This window comes from Patiria miniata, unplaced genomic scaffold (assembly GCF_015706575.1).
Source record: "Patiria miniata isolate m_02_andy unplaced genomic scaffold, ASM1570657v1 HiC_scaffold_1, whole genome shotgun sequence".
Classification (NCBI taxonomy): domain Eukaryota; kingdom Metazoa; phylum Echinodermata; class Asteroidea; order Valvatida; family Asterinidae; genus Patiria; species Patiria miniata.
In genome coordinates this window covers 22,665,640-22,683,890 of record NW_024037047.1, presented here as the reverse complement: position 1 = coordinate 22,683,890, position 18,251 = coordinate 22,665,640, and the positions used below count along the sequence as shown (strand labels likewise).

General features: G+C 38.5%; 1 protein-coding gene across 3 annotated transcripts in view; it reads right to left on the bottom strand.

The window, feature by feature from the left end:
- LOC119725771 (DENN domain-containing protein 2C-like) overlaps positions 1-15,089 on the bottom strand; it is a 68,525-nt gene extending 53,436 nt beyond the window's left edge. For 2 of the 3 annotated variants that reach the window (XM_038197343.1, XM_038197360.1), the window contains exons 1-2: positions 14,990-15,089; positions 14,480-14,606 (exon numbers count right to left, since the gene is read on the bottom strand). The gene's annotated coding sequence lies outside the window, so the exon portion shown is untranslated. Of the gene's footprint in view, positions 1-14,479; positions 14,607-14,706; positions 14,818-14,989 lie in introns of those variants that run through there. The other variant, XM_038197351.1, reaches the window with a different exon arrangement.
- Positions 15,090-18,251: the final 3,162 nt, after the last annotated feature.

Sequence of the window (18,251 nt, the reverse complement as noted above, 5' to 3'; positions counted from 1 at the left end):
CTTGTTATTCAGCACTTCTCCTGACTTTGCTGAAATAAATTCACACAAAAAAGCCCATCTGACACAAAAATCACCCATGGTACCACTTTCCTTCAATTCATGGGTTCACAGGGCAACACAAAAGCCAGTACACCATAAAAAGTACTTACATGTACCACACTTTCCTTAAATCCATGGGTCCTCATTGCTATAGAAACAGTTACCAATAAGAACTCCAAACGTAAAGAAACGAAGGACTGGACACAAAGTGTCGAATGATGTCAGACAAAACTTGCAGATGTTTTTGCTTCACAGGAAGATGAATAAATAGTACCGGTGCATGTTGCGTGTTGGGTCAGCTATGCCTAACCATAAACCTAATGATAGAGACTCACACACCGGCACCCACACACTCCGACTGCAACCACAGCAATAATAGGAAATTGGTGCCACGCTCAAAACGTCAAAAGGCCTTCCCTCCGCCGTTCCCCAGTGACTTAGCATACAGTAGATGAACCGGCTGTACACGTACCGTAGGATAGTTTAGGAATGGTTTGGATTTGTAACTGAACTTGAACGCCAAATGAAAACCTAAAAGTTATAACAAGTTCAGATGCACAATACAGCCTGACTCTTCACCCCTGGCAGCCTGGTGGCACTTCCGGAACCCTTGAACATGTTGAATAGGAAACTTAGCGTGCAAAAATTCTACATTTGGCAATTATTTTTGGTGCATTTATTTTTTTCATAAAATCACCCTCGAAAAGGGCCTACATTCATGACATTGTAAGCTGTAAAACTGTTACTACCGGTACATGTACATTGTACATGTAGCATCTCAATTTATGGAAACTGAAAAATCATCTGACGTGAAAGAGAAATATCGTGCCAAAATATAGCTTACTTCCAAAAATTCCGAAAAACACATATGGACCACTGGATATTAATGTGTACAAAGATGAAAATCTATGAACTAATTTTGTGGTGGTCATTGGGTGAAAACTGAAACTAGGATAGGAGACTATAAAAATGTCTCTTAGGATGTACATGTACACATGTACAGGTACACAATTTTTTTTAAAATAAACTTCATGGACTCAACATGCTCAAAACCTGTCAATATTAAACAAGTGCTTGAAAAGGAAATGTACTGTACATGTATGTCCAACCACATACATGTACATGTATGTACATGTAGTTGTCTTTGATGTGAAAACAAAAGGGAAAGTGACAGCAATGTAATTTGTATTTTCTTTGTGACGTTTGATCACTAAAAGGAACTTCCACTCTTTAAGATTGATAAAGCAAGAGTCAAGTATTCAAAAAACAACAGAAAAGGGGCCAACAAACTTTATAACAAGGAAATACCGGCAGTTTAAACCTACTATTCAGATACACATTTTACACAATTGATGCAGCCTTTGTCATGTACATTTGTATGTATCACATTTAGTTACAGATAGTCAAATAAAACAATTAATATTGAAGTTGAACAAAGAAATCGACTGGAGCAGGGTTTTTGAACCTGCGACCTCCGGATTACCATTCCGGTGCTCTACCATGTCTACCAACTGAGCTATCCAGCTCTATGTTGGCAGTTCCCCATTTTGTCAATTTTTTGTTCAAGGGGCGCTAGTCAGAAGCCATAAACCTGTAAGCCAGGGATCAAGTCAAAATGCTAGCATCATTAGCAATTAAGGATGTGACTTTGCATTTAATTTTACATACATTTGTAGGTGCACATTTAGCAAATATTTTAAGAACCGTTTAAACGTTTAGCCATTCCAAACTTGGGCTGCAAACCCGGGAAATAGCAAACGGGGATCACTCAGAGAGGATACGTACATGTACGGTACATATACGGCTTTTTCATTAAAGGGAATATACATCATTTGCTTTTGCTGTAATTTTCAGAAATGGATGGAATTGGGGGGTTGGAAATATAAAGCAAATATAGTTACACTGACTTTTTGGAGGTTTTGGGTTCGAAAATGCTATAAAAACCAAGAAAAACGATCATTTTCCTGTAGTCTGGTTCCCTGACTCCATATAAGAAGAAACAGAGCAGTTTACATACATTGGGGAATTGTAAGGTCAGGGAACCAGTCTAGCTGGCTCGTACCCGTTCATAGGTTTGTAATCGATTGCAAACAAGTGCAATGGTCAATTGGGGCCAGTATTTGAAAAAAAGCCAGTTGTTTCCAACGCTGATCGGCCGATCAGCGTTGGAAATTGATACAAAAATACCACTTTTCGTGAAAATGACAGTATACCAGATGCCATAATTTTACAGGATGCTTTAGACTGCCATTTACCAACATCCTATTAAGGTATTTCGCAAAAACTTGGTAGTTTTATTTTTCGATGTTTGCAAATGTTGTATATTCCCTTTAAAATCAAATTTACACAAATATACTGACCATGCTTGGAGTCTATTCAACGAGTGATTAGGCAGATGCTCATCTGATGAAGAATACTTGTATAAAATTAGTAATCACTGCAGTCTCACATATTTTATGTACAAATATATTTATCCAAACACCGCGTCGGTCTTCTGCTGTACTGAATAAAAATAGATCCAAGCACTTATGAGGTCCTTTCCTTCCGAGAAAATAAAATCAACTTGAGCTTCACACGAGGGACGTCCGACCATCTACACAGCATCACATGAAATGGCCGAATAAATGTTTTGTTTTCCTAGATTTTCCAGAATACACGGAGCACTTCCTGTACAGTTCCCACACACCCCTACAATAACTCACCCACCTTTGTGGTTTTTTAGGGTCGTTAAGGATAACAATACAAAGGAAATCAAAGTCACCGATCCCGCGACAATAGAGGCGTGTTGTCTGTGCTGCTATGTCCATGAGTCGATTACAATGGGATAAATATTGAAATGAATCTGCAATGTAATTAAAGGGTTTCACAACAGTCGGACTGAACACAAAATTTCTACAAAATCACAATACTAATGTGTGTTCATCAAATTACTTGTTTTTTTTTATGTACATGTACATGTAGGTTTTATTTTCCTAGTGTACAATGTTTGTGTAAGCAAATGAAACAGATTTTCAATTGTTTGTAAGAACTTGAACGTTCTACATGTATGTGACAACATGCATTGGTACGTACGATCTGATACACCGTGCCCTCTGGAGACATGCACACAATAGGGAACAAACGATATAGGGCAATTTCTATAGATGAATACGTCTCCTCAAGGTTTTCATGAAATATGGAGTTTATTCAAAAACTAGGACTTTCCAAGGTATGTTCACCGTTCTCTGGTTTGAAATGGAGTGGCCAGATGCCAAAAAAAGGCATAAATCCCATCGTTGGCAATCTTTCAGTGAATATTCAGCGTATCACTGTGCGTACGGATACATTTCGTGTTTTGTTCGTGATTGTGACAAATTCATAAACATTTAATGCCTGGTTTTGCTTGCTTATAAATGTATGAATCTGGGGTGTCAGGTTAGCGTAGGAGGAGTCAGGTTGGCGTAGCGGTACTTTACTCGCCTTCAACCGCTGTGAACCTGGTTCGAATCCCGCCTGGGCCAACATGTGGATTAGTTCTCAGTCTTCCTTATTCCGTGGGTTTTCCCCAGATTATTCTTCCGGGGTTTTCCTCCCACCTCTAAAACTGCTTCTCACTGTCATTGTCTCCAGGTTTCTTCAGGCAAGCTTGCGAGTAGTGCCTGAGGTGCTTTTAAGGAATCTTTCGTATCATTACCAGAAACAATTAATAATAATCCATGACTCTAAAACCCTCATACCTATTTTGACACAAATTTGGCAGAGGGATTTTTTTTTTTTCATTTCAAGAAAGTTCCAAGAAATAGGCCTACATGACATGTACTACATGTACATGTACACATTCACACAGTATATATGGTATACATGAACACCCCCGCAGAATTACAGAATAGTTAGTAAATTTTATGTGCAGTACAAGCTGGTTTAAATCTGTAGGAATTTGATGAAATTACATATATACATTGTATACTGTACATACATTGTACATGTACGTGTAATATACGTGCATTATTAAAAGTTACATCAAATGGCAATTTCTCAAGGAATAGAAATCAACATAGTGTTTTAATTTATCCCTGCCATTTCCTAATGTGTACATTAATTTACACATGTGTACATGTACATGTACATGTGTCATTCTTTAAAGAAAAGTTTTGTAAACATCCCATAACATTGAAATTTCACCACCGATAACCATGGTAGCCATAATTAAAACCTCAGCCTTCCTGTTTTGGGGCATGCTTGATGACAACTGTTAAGTCCCTTTATGTACCGGTATATTAAAAGTACAAACCCCAAATGATTGCGTTGCATTAATGACTCACTGTTAGTCATATTGCACGTGGGCTACATGTAGGCCCCCATACATGTCTAGAACATCCACAAAATATTTGGAAATTGTTCTTGTTGTAAACTTCACCTCAAATGACCTTTCCTTGCAAAAGGGTCACATCCCTAAATTGAGCAATCCCCCCCCCCAAAAAAAAATGGAACTTTCTTCCCAAAGAAGTCCTAAGAACCCCGACAAAATAAAAACAAATTTCAAAACTGGACCACCACGCCCTCCCCCCCAAAACAAACAATTTTAAAAAATAAAAATCAATCGGACATGTACTCCAGAAAAACCCAAGCCAAGATGACAAGATGACAAATTGACAATGACATTCACAATTACAGTGACACACAGATGACACAAGAAGGGATAACCCGCAATGTACACCATGTACATGAATTAAGAAATCTTTTCTTAACATGGGCGTCATGTTTTTGTTAGGCCTATCAACTTTTCCCACAAATCACATATTTTGTAGACCGAGACATGACATGTTTGCAACATTGCCACGTGACAAAGTTGCCTTTCATGTCATACAATGTACAGTTGAATCTCGTTAGTACAAACTCTGTATAATATAATACAGAATTCTGGATATAAGAAACATAAAGCCTTAGTCCCCACTGTGCATTCATGTGCACAATGAATGAGACTGATGTTCCTCTTAATACAAAATTCTGATACATGTAACAAACAATTTGGCTAGGTCCGAACGAGTTTGTATTAACGAGGCTCGACTGTGTGTACCTACGGGATACCACCATTATCATGCAGACTTTGACTTTCGTAAATTCATCCATCTGGTTCATTGTAAATTTCTTTACAAATTTGAGAACCATACTGTCTATTAAATACCTGTTTACATTTGGTATCAATAACTATTCCATTGTACTGAAGTCAATGAGCCAAAGAAATTATAAACACAATGGGAGACACAAAACAGCCTACACAATGATAACCAACCACTATTTAAATGCCAGATAATGACCTTGACTACATGTACAAATGTATTGATAATTTAAAGGGAATGTACGTGTACATCATTGGCTTTTGCTGTAATTTTCAGAAATGAACTATTTGAGGGGTTAGACAGTGACATCTTTGAAGTTTTGTTCGAAAATGCTGGAAAAACCAAGAAAAACACAAATGTTCCGGTAGTCTACGGTAGTTTCCCGACTCCACTAAAGATGAAAAGGATCAATTTATAATTGTAAGGTACATGTAATAGGGAACCAGTCTAGCTGGCCTGCACCCGTTCATGAGCATGTAACCAACAGCAAACAAAATTTGGACTGAAAAAAAAATTGGTAAATTTGGAGCAGTAGTTGAAAAATACATGTAGTTACATGTAGGTTTTTCCAACGGTGGTCGGCCGACCACCGTTGGAAATGTATACAAAAATACCATTTTCTTGAAAATGACTTCACACCAGTAGGTGCCATAATTTTTCAGGATGCTTTAGACTGTCATTTACCAAGTAAGGTAAAATAAGGTATTTCGTGAAAACTTGATAGTTTTATTTTTCAATGTTTTATTTTTCAATGTTTGCAAATGTTGTATATTCCCTTTAAGCTTGCCACTCATATTTTTGTAGTCAACATCAAAACAGCAGATGGTCTCAAATGTTTTAAAACACTGTACATGTACATTTACCCTTATATTACATGTACGTGTACATGTACATATCCTGCAATCATGGCAATAGTGCTGCTGATGAACAAGTAGTTGTGTATACATGTTTCATTTTGGGGGGTATTTTAATCTATGTTGTGCAATATCCTTTTCTGTCCTCTCTAATTTACATTTGTAATGTTTTACAGTGTATGTCCAATGTATAGATATTTTAATTTAATACTAATGTTTTACGTGCCCTTTGCCAGCATAAGGGCTGGCAAGTCTAAGGACTACATGTACAGTGATTTTCTTCGCTTTTGTCAGCCCTTGCCCATGCAGGCTTTGGTTTAATTTGTCCAGTTATTTTGTCTTTCTTGTATTATCTGTGTTCCTTCCAAGTTGTTTTTCTTGTATTTTTGTGTACTGTATTTTCTCTGTTAATATATTTTGTGTTGTTTTTATCAATTGGCAAAATAAAAATAAATGAATGAATGAATGAACATGGTTTCCAAACTATGGAAGTTTCTTCACACCACAAAAATGAGAGGTTAAGGGTATCCAATGACACAAAAATGTACGCGTGCATCTTGTGCTGTGCACGTATACATTTGTGACCAGCTCCACAAAAAAGGGTATTAGGCTATGTTGCAAAAAAATAAAATTGAGTTTCAAAAAATATAAACAATGTAAGCTTTCATATTGTATATATAAAAGAACTCCATAGCCCCTCCCGTTCTGAAGATATGACATATTTACTTTATTGGAGTTCAAATTACACAACTGAGAAAACAGGCTTTGAAATACCGGTAGCTGGCTTTGTTGAAGAACAACAGAACGATGCACACAAAATGGTTGTTTTTTCCACTTTGTTCATCAAAATCAACATTTCTGTGAATAAAACCTGAAACTGTAGGTATTAAAGATGAAACTGTAGGTATTAAAGATGTATTAGGCTATGTTGCAAAAAAATAAAATTGAGTTTCAAAAAATATAAACAATGTAAGCTTTCATATTGTATATATAAAAGAACTCCATAGCCCCTCCCGTTCTGAAGATATGACATATTTACTTTATTGGAGTTCAAATTACACAACTGAGAAAACAGGCTTTGAAATACCGGTAGCTGGCTTTGTTGAAGAACAACAGAACGATGCACACAAAATGGTTGTTTTTTCCACTTTGTTCATCAAAATCAACATTTCTGTGAATAAAACCTGAAACTGTAGGTATTACAGATGTCATTCATGACAAAAAAATTAAAATCACATTTTGACGAAATTTTCACCCTGTCGATGTTGAGCAGGCCATTACACAATAATGACTAGCGCGACTTAATACCCTTTTTTGTGGACACATGGTGGAGCCGGTCAAATTTGTACATTAAGTTGCTGGTCTGCTGAATCCTCACAGAAGCCACTTGAACACATTGTTTTTGTACTGTGCATTTTCAAAAAACAAAAACAAAGAAAAAATGCAAAAAAAAAAAAAGGTGGGCATCCTATCTGGTGGAAAGTCACTGTTTGGCCCCCAAAAAAATTGTAGGGCTTTGGTCAGCCCGCCCGTCAATGTTGATCATGCACGTCAATCTTTTTTTTTTCAATTTTCCGCGGTAGCTACAACAGCGATCTCTATTGCCGCACCACCTCCAATTTTGTACCAAGCAGCACCAAGGAATGGTGAAATTGCACAAAGTCAAGTGACTTTAGAGGGCACCAAGGCAAATGATGGAGGAGACCAAGGTACAAAAAGCAAAATACATACATGTGTACATGTACCGGGTAGTACATGTACCCACCGTGTCTGTACAATCCAATCTTGAAAAAAAAAATAGCAAAAAAAAAACCCTCCAAAAAAAACCACATTTTGCCGCTTCAATTCCGGAACTTTGGTCTGAACAGAGACCGATTGTTTTTGTTTTTTTGCCTTACAACATGTACAATGTACTTCCAATAAGCACAGTCGATATCAGAATTTTCAATAATCAATATACTAGTCGGTATATCGGAAATCCAATATCGAGAATATTCGATAGAACGGGCGGTTTCTTTTGAGGTTTCACATTGGGGGAGACCGCGAATTTGAGTGACCGCAGAGCAAAAAACGATGCCGTTTGGCATTTTGCAATGCTTTTATTTTGAGTCACAAGTACAGCTTGCCGCCGAGTTTTATTTCATTATTTACAGCAAATGTTAAACACAAAGCTCAAGCACAAACGGGAGATTTACTTTGAAAAAATAATCTGACACATTTTCTGATATTTTCGATATCAATTCTCAATATCGAAAATATATTTCGATATGATTAAAAAACTGCTATCAGCAATATCGTTATCAAAATAATAGGCCTATCGAATGACCGAGTAATATCTATTAATATCGAAGGTGCTTCACTGCTTATAAACTTCCAACAATGGACGAGGTTGGTCAGTCAGACATGTCAAATCGAGGGACTTTGAATAACTTTGCACACTAACAATTTCCTTTTAAATATTCATTTAACAAAACACCTGTGCATGTGGCACAATACCCTACCGTAGTTCAGAATCCCTTTTATACTTGTCTGCAGTTTATTTGTGTATCTGGCATTCCTTCTTTACGGCAGTGGTTTACTGCCACTGGCTTTTGACATGTTTGGTTTGAGCTAGACGAACTTCAGCTCAATAAAACTATAAGCATCTCTTTCTGTCTTCAACATGTTTAAAAAAACTCCAGAAGTCACAACTACTTGCACATATCGTAAAGTTTTTTTAGGAAAGACGTGTAAAGAGTTGTTGTCCTTGTATTTGCATACATGTACCTACTGGGGGGGGGTACCAGTACATACTTGGTAAAAGCATGTTACAAGTAATTGTTAAGTTAAGTCAAACAAAATGATCTGATGCCGTTTGAGTCGGGCAGAAAGTGTAGCACTTTTGTAAAGTTCTGGGAGAAAAAACACTGTAGAACAGGGTAGGTTCCTGTACATCATAGTTAAAACCTTACCAGTCATGCCAGTACAACAAAAGAACATGATGTACAGTGTAAATATGTATGTACCGGTATGTAGGTGGGTTATTTTACAAATTAAGGGGTCCAAAGTGGGACATTGCATTAAAAGGGCCTGAAAACTTTAAGTTATTTTAATTATGGTCAATCTGGCTTTTCATAATATTAGGATGGTAAAGTTCAAGCTTTTTTTCACGGAAAGGAAATCCTTAACGACTTCATGTCATCTGGAATTTATTAAAAACACTAGGTTTCACACATACAAAATGTACATGTAACTGGGACACCACAAGACACCACGTTACGTGTGAAATATTACAAATGGTCATTTGTTTCTTAGCATTGCTGTCTCGTTGTTTTCTTATCCTTTTATTTTAATGGACAGAATTTTAAAAAAATACCAAGGAAAAGTAAACAATGTGACCATGAAAGACACTTTACACACAGCAGAATTGGTTTCACACGTAACAGGGACACGGGACACCAAATGTTACGCGTGAAACCGTAATATTGGGGAGCACCGTATCACATCTTCACACATTTATTTCTTTAAAAATTGTATCTCATGTTGAAATTGAGTTAGTAAATACCTAAAAAATGGCATACATGTAGTTTACCTTTTAAACAAGGAGGCAAAAACATTAATATTTTGAGACTGTACTTTTTTGTCCCACTTTTTAGCCAAAAATATGAGAATTTTCGGCTTATTTTCAACCAAAACAGGAACTAAATGGGATCAAGATAAAAAATTTGTAGGTTTTATCAGTGCAACTTATTGGAGTTTGTTACACATAAGTTTAATACAAATCCTATTTAGTTTTAAAAATTAAACAAAAAAAGCCAATAGGCCCTATTTCCTTTTGGACCATGTGGACCACAACCTGTACTGTACTCATCCAAAAAGCAAAGAAACTGCAGAAAAAGCAAAAAGCCTACTTACATTGTATGTATCATCTACTTTACCAAGGCATGTACTGTACATATACTCTGTATGTAGACATGGTAGAGTGTAGAGTAAACAACAACAGTATGTTGTGCAACTTAACATGACCATGAACCTAATACCGTGTACGCCATATTGTTATCCTACATGTAGCTCTGAATTGCAGAGTCTTTGCGTAGACCTATAGGCCTAAAAACCAAGTGCGTTCATCCGTGACTGCATGATCCAAGAACAGTCGGACAGCGAATTTTGTTCAGGGCAAAAGAAGGGAAAATCCCAAGTCCATTATAGAAAGTTCAGTTTGAAATGAAAAGAACTGGGCGACATCAAGCACCACAAAACGATGAAAATATTTGGTGATAATGATTTCACAATCTTGTTTCAAACACCAACTGTTTAAAGGTCAAAAGTCACTTATATTATGACGACTTGTATCTGGATTGGCTGCTAAATGTATTTACATACTTTGTACATCATGTACATGTGCCGTACATGCACCGGTACAAACTATGTACTTTCAGTTCTAAACAAAAATAATGACCAATTCTTTTTCAACTGAAGTTTTACGATAAGGCCTAAGCCTACAAATTGTAATGCGATCAAGCTACATCAGTCATTTGTCGACCCTGGTCAAAACATCTTTTACTACAGATTTGAAAAGATCTCCATTTCGGCATTACTGCTGTGAAAACAGCATGCTAATACCATGTTCATTTCAAAAATTATGAACGTTGGAACACCAAGAGATGTGATGAAGTGATGTGGTGCAGTGGCCCTATTTTGGCCTGAATCTCTAAATAAAAAATCCCGACGAACGGACTCATTTACATGTAGCTTGATCGCATCACAATTGATTACCATTTTTTAAGTCTTCCTCCAGTGATGAACACAGATCCCAAAAATGTGATAGATGTATTGTACTTATACATACATACATGTACAATAGATTCTCTACCAGCATGACCAGTAGCACTATCCACAGCCAGTGGAATTTTGGACATTGGCCCCGTGTTATTTTATCAAGTATCGGTACATTACATGCAGATTTCCTGTCAATGGGGAAACAAACGGCTGATGTCCGGATATATGGAAATCCCCACACAATCTCTATTCCAAAGGTGACATTTGTTTTACTTTTTTTTGTTAATATATATTATAGAGACCTGGGAATTTAAAGGGGAAAGGATTCTGAAAATCCAGAAATGGGTCTTTGTCAAATTGCTACTTTTCCTAAATTCAATCAGCTCGGTGAGAACGTGTCTCGGACACTGAATTCAGGCCCAATTCAAAACGTGAATCAGCAACTTTTGAATTGAAATCGAGATCCTTGAATATTTTTTTCTCAGAATATACAGCATTCACTGAGCTACCGTTAAACTTTATCAGTTTAGTTGTTAAGCACGCTTCTTTAGTTTTTGAGCACTTCTGTTGCTTCAAACGAACAAAAAGCACATATTACTGATAAATGCTGGACTGTACCTTTAACGAAGTTGCTGGGAAGTCAAGAAGTGGTTGCAGCAAAGCAACTAAGATACTGAGAATACACAGGCTAATGTTGGACCCTAGGCCTATCCGCTCCGTTCACAAGTACCCCCTCACCAGCAAAGAAAGTACACGTGGGGGTGACCGATCAACGCCATCTTGCCTGACTGCAATTCATTTGCCGCGACGCGCGGCCACAACTGACAACTAGCACTGCATGTACATAGTACAACTTAATCCCCTGGTGTACGTGCGTCACACACAAGGAACGAAGGTGCGCATCAACCAGCGAAATGTCCCGCCCATAGGAAGTTGTTGATTGGTGAAAGGGCGCCCTCTTTCATAATTGGCAAACGGAGTGCATATGTAGGCCTACCTTTAAGGTCTAAGTCAAATAATGCATATTTTTTGTTAACTTACAAAAATGTACATGTATTCTATCAGCCAAACTGATTTAAACTTTGAAGTTCAAACTATATCCTTCTCATTCTTCCACAGTAGAAATATTTCATAACTGGAGGAATGATGATGTGAAAAATTCTCCGATCACCTAGTCATTGAATATTGAAAGAAAATCTGTTGCTGGACGTATTTTTATGGAAATGTTGACAGTGCACACATGCATTGGTTGTCAATCGAGTAGTCACTTCCCTTAAAAAAAGTAATCAGCAGCCTGTGTCACAAAACTGTACACAATGGCAGAACTCCACTTGTGCCATGATTTATTGCATAGGTTGCGCAACGTGAAATGTTTCACTTATGAACACTTCATTTCACTTTGACACACTTCAGGAAAGTTTCATAGTGCATATAGGCCTAAGTCCCCGAATTGTGCAAAAAATTATGGGGAACTGGAAATTATGGCGCACTGAGAATGAACTATTTTACTAGCAAATCGTGCTTGTCTCGGACCGTGTCATACAAGGTTGATACAAGGCACTCATTCATCATAGCTGGCGGTAGCTAGCTTTGTGTTTGAGGTAAATTGATCGCTATTTTCCTCATGACAGAATTTTTAGAGTTGCTGCTCAATTCAGAAGAAAGTCTATTTTCAAAATGCTAGGCGAAGGTGATTCAAGGACTGTTTTGTGACTGAGCAACATCATTCTTTCCCGGAAAAAATGCAGGCTACGAACGACCAGTTCACGGTTAAGTTAGCCAGTTTATTTTTTTATTTTTTTTTGACAGCAGTCCTGACAGTGACAGTACACTAGCATGACTAGCAGGAGCATGACTACACCTTTTCATGAAATATTTGAGGCAAATAGTTGAAATACGTTGCAGAGCTCTGTTCAATTGGAACAGGAAACCCACAGGCTGATTATCATATGAGGGAAATGACACCTGAATCAATAGAGGAGGAAAAAGACTTGGGAGTTTACAAATGTACCTAACACCAGACTTCAAACCAAGTACACAATGCAGCAAAGCAGCAGGGAAGGGAATGAATTGTCTCAGGGTGGTAAAGCGATCTTTCAAGTACATCGATATGGACAGCTTCCTGATTCTATACAAAAACATTCATCAGACTGCATCAGGAATACTATGTCCAATCACGGTGACCATGGCTGGAAAAAGATAAACATACATGTATCTTGGAAAAAGTTCAAAGGAGGGCCACCAAGTTGGTCCCAGCTCTAAGGGAGCTTTCATATGAAGAAAGATTGCAAGCTCTAGACCTGTATTCCCTTGAGAAAAGAAGAGAAAGAGGGGACCTTATAGAGACTTTCAAGATATTGAAAGGCCTCGATAAAGTAGAAAGCAGCAGATTCTTCCAAACAGCTGACAGAACCAGGACAAGAGGTCACTCTCTTAAACTCTTCTAATTCTAGCCCCACTAGTGTGGCCGCGGTATGCTGCGCTGAACCTCTGGCCACACACCGTGGTACCGCACACTACTGAGGGCGTTTTCATAAAAATTACGGTCCGTTTCTTACATGTACATATGGTTGTATTCTATGATGTCCCATCTATCACTTCTGGGATGCTTAGGTGTAATGATGTTCAATTTTCTGAGATATTCTTGAATCTTTCTGGAGCCCATATGCACTCGTGAAACGTCTGGTGATGGCAGCCATTTTGAATGTGACAAGAGATGACCTCAAGCTGTGACGTCGCGTTTATGCAAATTGCTTGTCGAGCGAGGGCGCGAGTTGCAAATGCGACGGCTGTTTCCTGTACCATGCATTTATCGTCTGGGGGCCACGTGCACTGATCTCTATTCAGGATCCACGGCACAGGAAACAGCCGTCGCATTTGCAACTCGCGCCCTCGCTCGACAAGCAATTTGCATAAACGCGACGTCACAGCTTGAGGTCATCTCTTGTCACATTCAAAATGGCTGCCATCACCAGACGTTTCACGAGTGCATATGGGCTCCAGAAAGATTCAAGAATATCTCGGAAAATTGAACATCATTACTCCTAAGCATCCCAGAAGTGATAGATGGGACATCATAGAATACAACCATATGTAAGAAACGGACCGTAATTTTTATGAAAAAGCCCTCAGTAGTGTGCGGTACCATGGTGTGTGGCCAGAGGTTCAGCGCAGCATACCGCGGCCACACTAGTGGGTCTAAAACTCTTCAAGCCATCCCTGAAGAAAAACATTGGATGTAGGAAGAATTTCTTCACCTAAAGAGCTCTTATGCTCTTATGCCAGAATTGGTTTCTTGCAACGTACACCTAAAGATACAGATAAAGAGTGATAAGCATCTGGAATTCACTTCCACAAGCAGTAGTGGATGCCAAAACTGTAGCAACATTCAAGAAAAGACTGGATTCTCACTGGAAGGAGGAAAAGATAGGATATGGGGTCACCAAGGCTATGCCCAATTAACTTACCCATTCATGCCATTAAACCGTATTGAATGTACCGGTAAGTGTAATTGTAAATGCTCAAAAAGATCGAGTATCTGCTCTGGACATGCTGCTGGAGGATTTATGGAAAGAATGTAGTAAAATAATCCAGACGCCATCTTCAGCAGTTGCGTACAAAGTCTATGGAGAGTCAAGAATATTTATTAAGTATTTCTTAACAAAATCGGAAATGTTTCTCAGTCCAAGATTCATGTCTTATCATATCAATATTTTTGAAATGACTGACCTTTATTGAGATGATGTATGAAGGAAAATGGGGTGTCAGGTTGAAACATTCTTTCCGGATTTAATCATAGATGTCAACTTCGACTGCTCATTCATTCACACTGGACATGCTGGAGAGATTATTCCATCTGTGCATGTACATACAATTGTTTATGGAAACTAAATATAGGATGTGGAGCCTACAGCTAGCCAGTACAGGATTCCCTGTTCGCTATTTTTAGTGCTAACCATCCCACAATGCAGTGTAGCCCATACGTTCACTACACATTTTCACTTCCATGACTTCCGGGTCTAGTTCCAGTTACACTGTCGACGCGACACACGAGCCGAGAGTTCGAGACGGATGAATACCCAGACGGATTGTCGGCCAAAGTTCTTTTCTTTTTTTTTCAGCAAATTTTTGAAAAGCTGTGATCTTACGTATGTGCAGACACAAACTGTGATATTTCGTGTCTATTATAATCGGATAAAAACAACGATCTAAAATTACTGAAAGAATATTCAAGTTTACCTTTTTTTATACGATCGTTCTCGAATGTTGATTTACTTCCTGTATATATATATCACTGGTAATCGCATTACATAAGACTTAAAATTGCAACTGGCACGCGAACCAGCCATTCACAGGTGGTTTGAATGGCGCCCTCTCTCGACATCTTTAAGGCAACAGTGTTATTTTCGCTCGTGCGTACTATAATTATGCAAACAAAGAGGGGGGTGCGGGGCCGGGTATTTACTAGGGAACATTGTTGTTTTGTCTTTGACCCAGGCTCAAGAATCACTTAGATTTGGAACCAAATAGAATATTAATAAATGTTGATATCTTTGTGAAAGAACTGTATGTTTCTGAGTACACCGTGAACTTATGTCGATTAGCTAGACACGTACGTCAAAGAAACAATGATGAATGATCTAAAAAATGAAAAGAAAGTTTCTGAAGCCGCAACCAAACGCGATGCACTAGTATACATGAATATGCATGTTAATATTCTCAGCCAATGGCTCGTCATGTGTTTTCCCTGTGGGAGGGGCCATCGTTATAACCATGAAATTTGCGTATATGTCAGGAAAAGGCTGCAAAACACTGTCCAATTTTTCCTGCCAAATACTGTTCGACCCCCCTGCCAAATACTGTCCGATTTTCCCTGCTAAATACTATCCGATTCCCCCTGCCAAATAGTGTCCGATTTTCCTGCCCAATACTGTCCTTTTTTTCCTGCTAAATACTGTCCGATTCCCCCTGCCAAATATTGTCCGATTCCCCCTTGCAAAATACTGTCCGATTTTCCCTGCAAAAAAAATTGTCTGATTTTTCCTGCCAAATATAGTCCGATTTTTCCTGCCAACAAATACTGTCTGATTCCCCGCCCTGCCAAATATTGTCCGATTCACCTTTGCAAAATACTGTCCGCCGGCGATTTTCCTGCCAAATAAGTGTCCGGCAGGACGTACGTGCGCCCTTGTGTTGGAACGACGGCGCCCGGACACTATTTGGCATCGGACACTATTTGGCATGTATTACATGCCAAATAGTGTCTGGCGCCCACTGCGCATGCTCAGCGGACACTATTTGGCACCGGACGGTTTTTGGCACGACACCTGACATAAATGCCCGTCTGATGGGCCATATTGGCTTGGCTCAACACAAAACCATGGCCCTCTAGCTCCGCCTTAACTCCGCCTTTACTCCGCCTTAACTATAAGGTCTACTGATCGATGACAAGCATGTACAAGTATTTGCTAAACAAGTTTAATGGTGACAATAAGGCATTAATGCTGGATTTTGGCAAAAAGGGATACAACATTTCAAATGTTAAAAAAGCACACGTCTTTCCAACTGATCACATTAAATGTGTTATACGCATTGATCTGAATAAAGTACGGAATATATTCATTAGCTGTATTTTCTTTGATTATCACTAAGAGAGTATGTCGATACTGATTACATAATATGTTATAATACTTTAAACAATAACTTGAAAAACACTGGTTATAGTTATTTACGATATAATATACACAAAATGTTAAGGTGTGAGCATAATGGAATACGCACGGCCAGTTTACCAGTATACAGTCAAGAATTCCCAATTTATGAAATTTAAATGAAAGATTTACACCATGCTCGCAATGTAAATCAATGGCTTGTAAAATTGTGGCCTTAAAAGGGCACTTGCTTGACCTGGCTTGGCTCCAAGTGACCTTGTGCCCATTTCATGAGCGGTTGATCATAAAAATCTGTTAAGCACAAAAAGGTGGCTTAGTACAATGGGGTTACCAGCCAAAACGCAGTATGATTAATATAGCTTGTAGCTGGTTCTCAGCTTTTTTTTCTTTCTTTTTTGCTTAGCATTTCCTATTTCCTGCTTCAGGTGTGAGATTGGAGGAAAATTAAAAGTCCACAAAATAATTTGCACAGGATTTTTTTTGGGGGGGGGGGGGGGGGGGAAGGGGGGGGGGGTTTCGCTAGGGCCCCTGATGAACAACATATAGAGGGTCTATGGTATTATGTATATGTTTGCATTTGCCTACACGCACCCTTAAAATACCCCTTTCTTTTGTTCTATAGATATAAACTTTTATATGTAAAGCCCCTGGAATTTGATTTCAATAAGGATTTTCTGTGACTGATATATTAGGAAAAATTCCAATATATCTCACCCCTGCTGCTTGGTCCATGAAATTGGGCCCTGGTAAAAACAAGCCACAAAGCTGGCCATAAAATGGCCACTGCTTTGTTGCTACAACATTGTACAACTGCTTCATCTTGGCCTGTGAATAAATGTGGTTCTGGCCGGCCACTGGCCAAATCTAAAGTCAGGCTGGCCTTTTAACTGACCAATCACATCACTCTAAAGATCCTTATCAGCAGCCACTTTTTGTTTTTGTTTGGTCATTTTAGTTCAGTAGCAATGAATGCTCATCGATCAAGAGATCCACTCATGCGTATCCCTGTGAAACAAAAGCACAGCACCTCAGCGATGGCGGCAATGCAAAGAGTCTATTGGAATGTACATGTATTCATTGGCAAGTTTAAGTAGCCAACGGGGATGTAGTCGAGTCCATCACAAGTCCCTGCAAGTCCAAATTCAAATCACTTCTTTGTATTTCTTCATCCACTGTTTTTTGTAACTGGACTTGGGTCTGGACTTGTGATGGGCTTGGCTTAATCCCTTGTAGCAAACTGAGCTACAAACCTCACAACATCAGCTGCATACATTTGATCACAATTAATATCCACAACAAAAAGTATTTTGAAGCACCTTAAGATAAGTAACAGTTAACTAAGCACATGGATGGAGGAAGGTCCATGATTAATGCAGAAAGACGGACTTAATAGCGAAGATCTTGTGTTTATGCTTTATGGACATCCTGCACAAGAACCTCTCAGATCAACGGTGAAATTGACAAAAGCGCGATAGGAAAGAATGCTGTCAAGCTACAAAATCTACAGAATCATAAGGTCTAAAGCTAAATTAAAACAAAAATTTACTTTTTCTTATTTTATAAACACCAACAGTTAGCAAATGATTCAAATAAAAATCTTCATAAAAGTCAGTCTGAAGGCACGTAAATATTTTACGACATGCATCATAGTTGAAGTCTACCCTCTCTGGATCCCTTGCCAGAGAGGGCGATATACATTTACTGAGCTGCATTGTAGGGTAAGTTCGCACAAGAACCATAGTTCAACTAAGTTAGCCTGAACTCTGTCTAGTCGACGATGGTTGGACTACGCTAGTGGACTATTTGGAACCAGCCTACTGGGCCTGGTC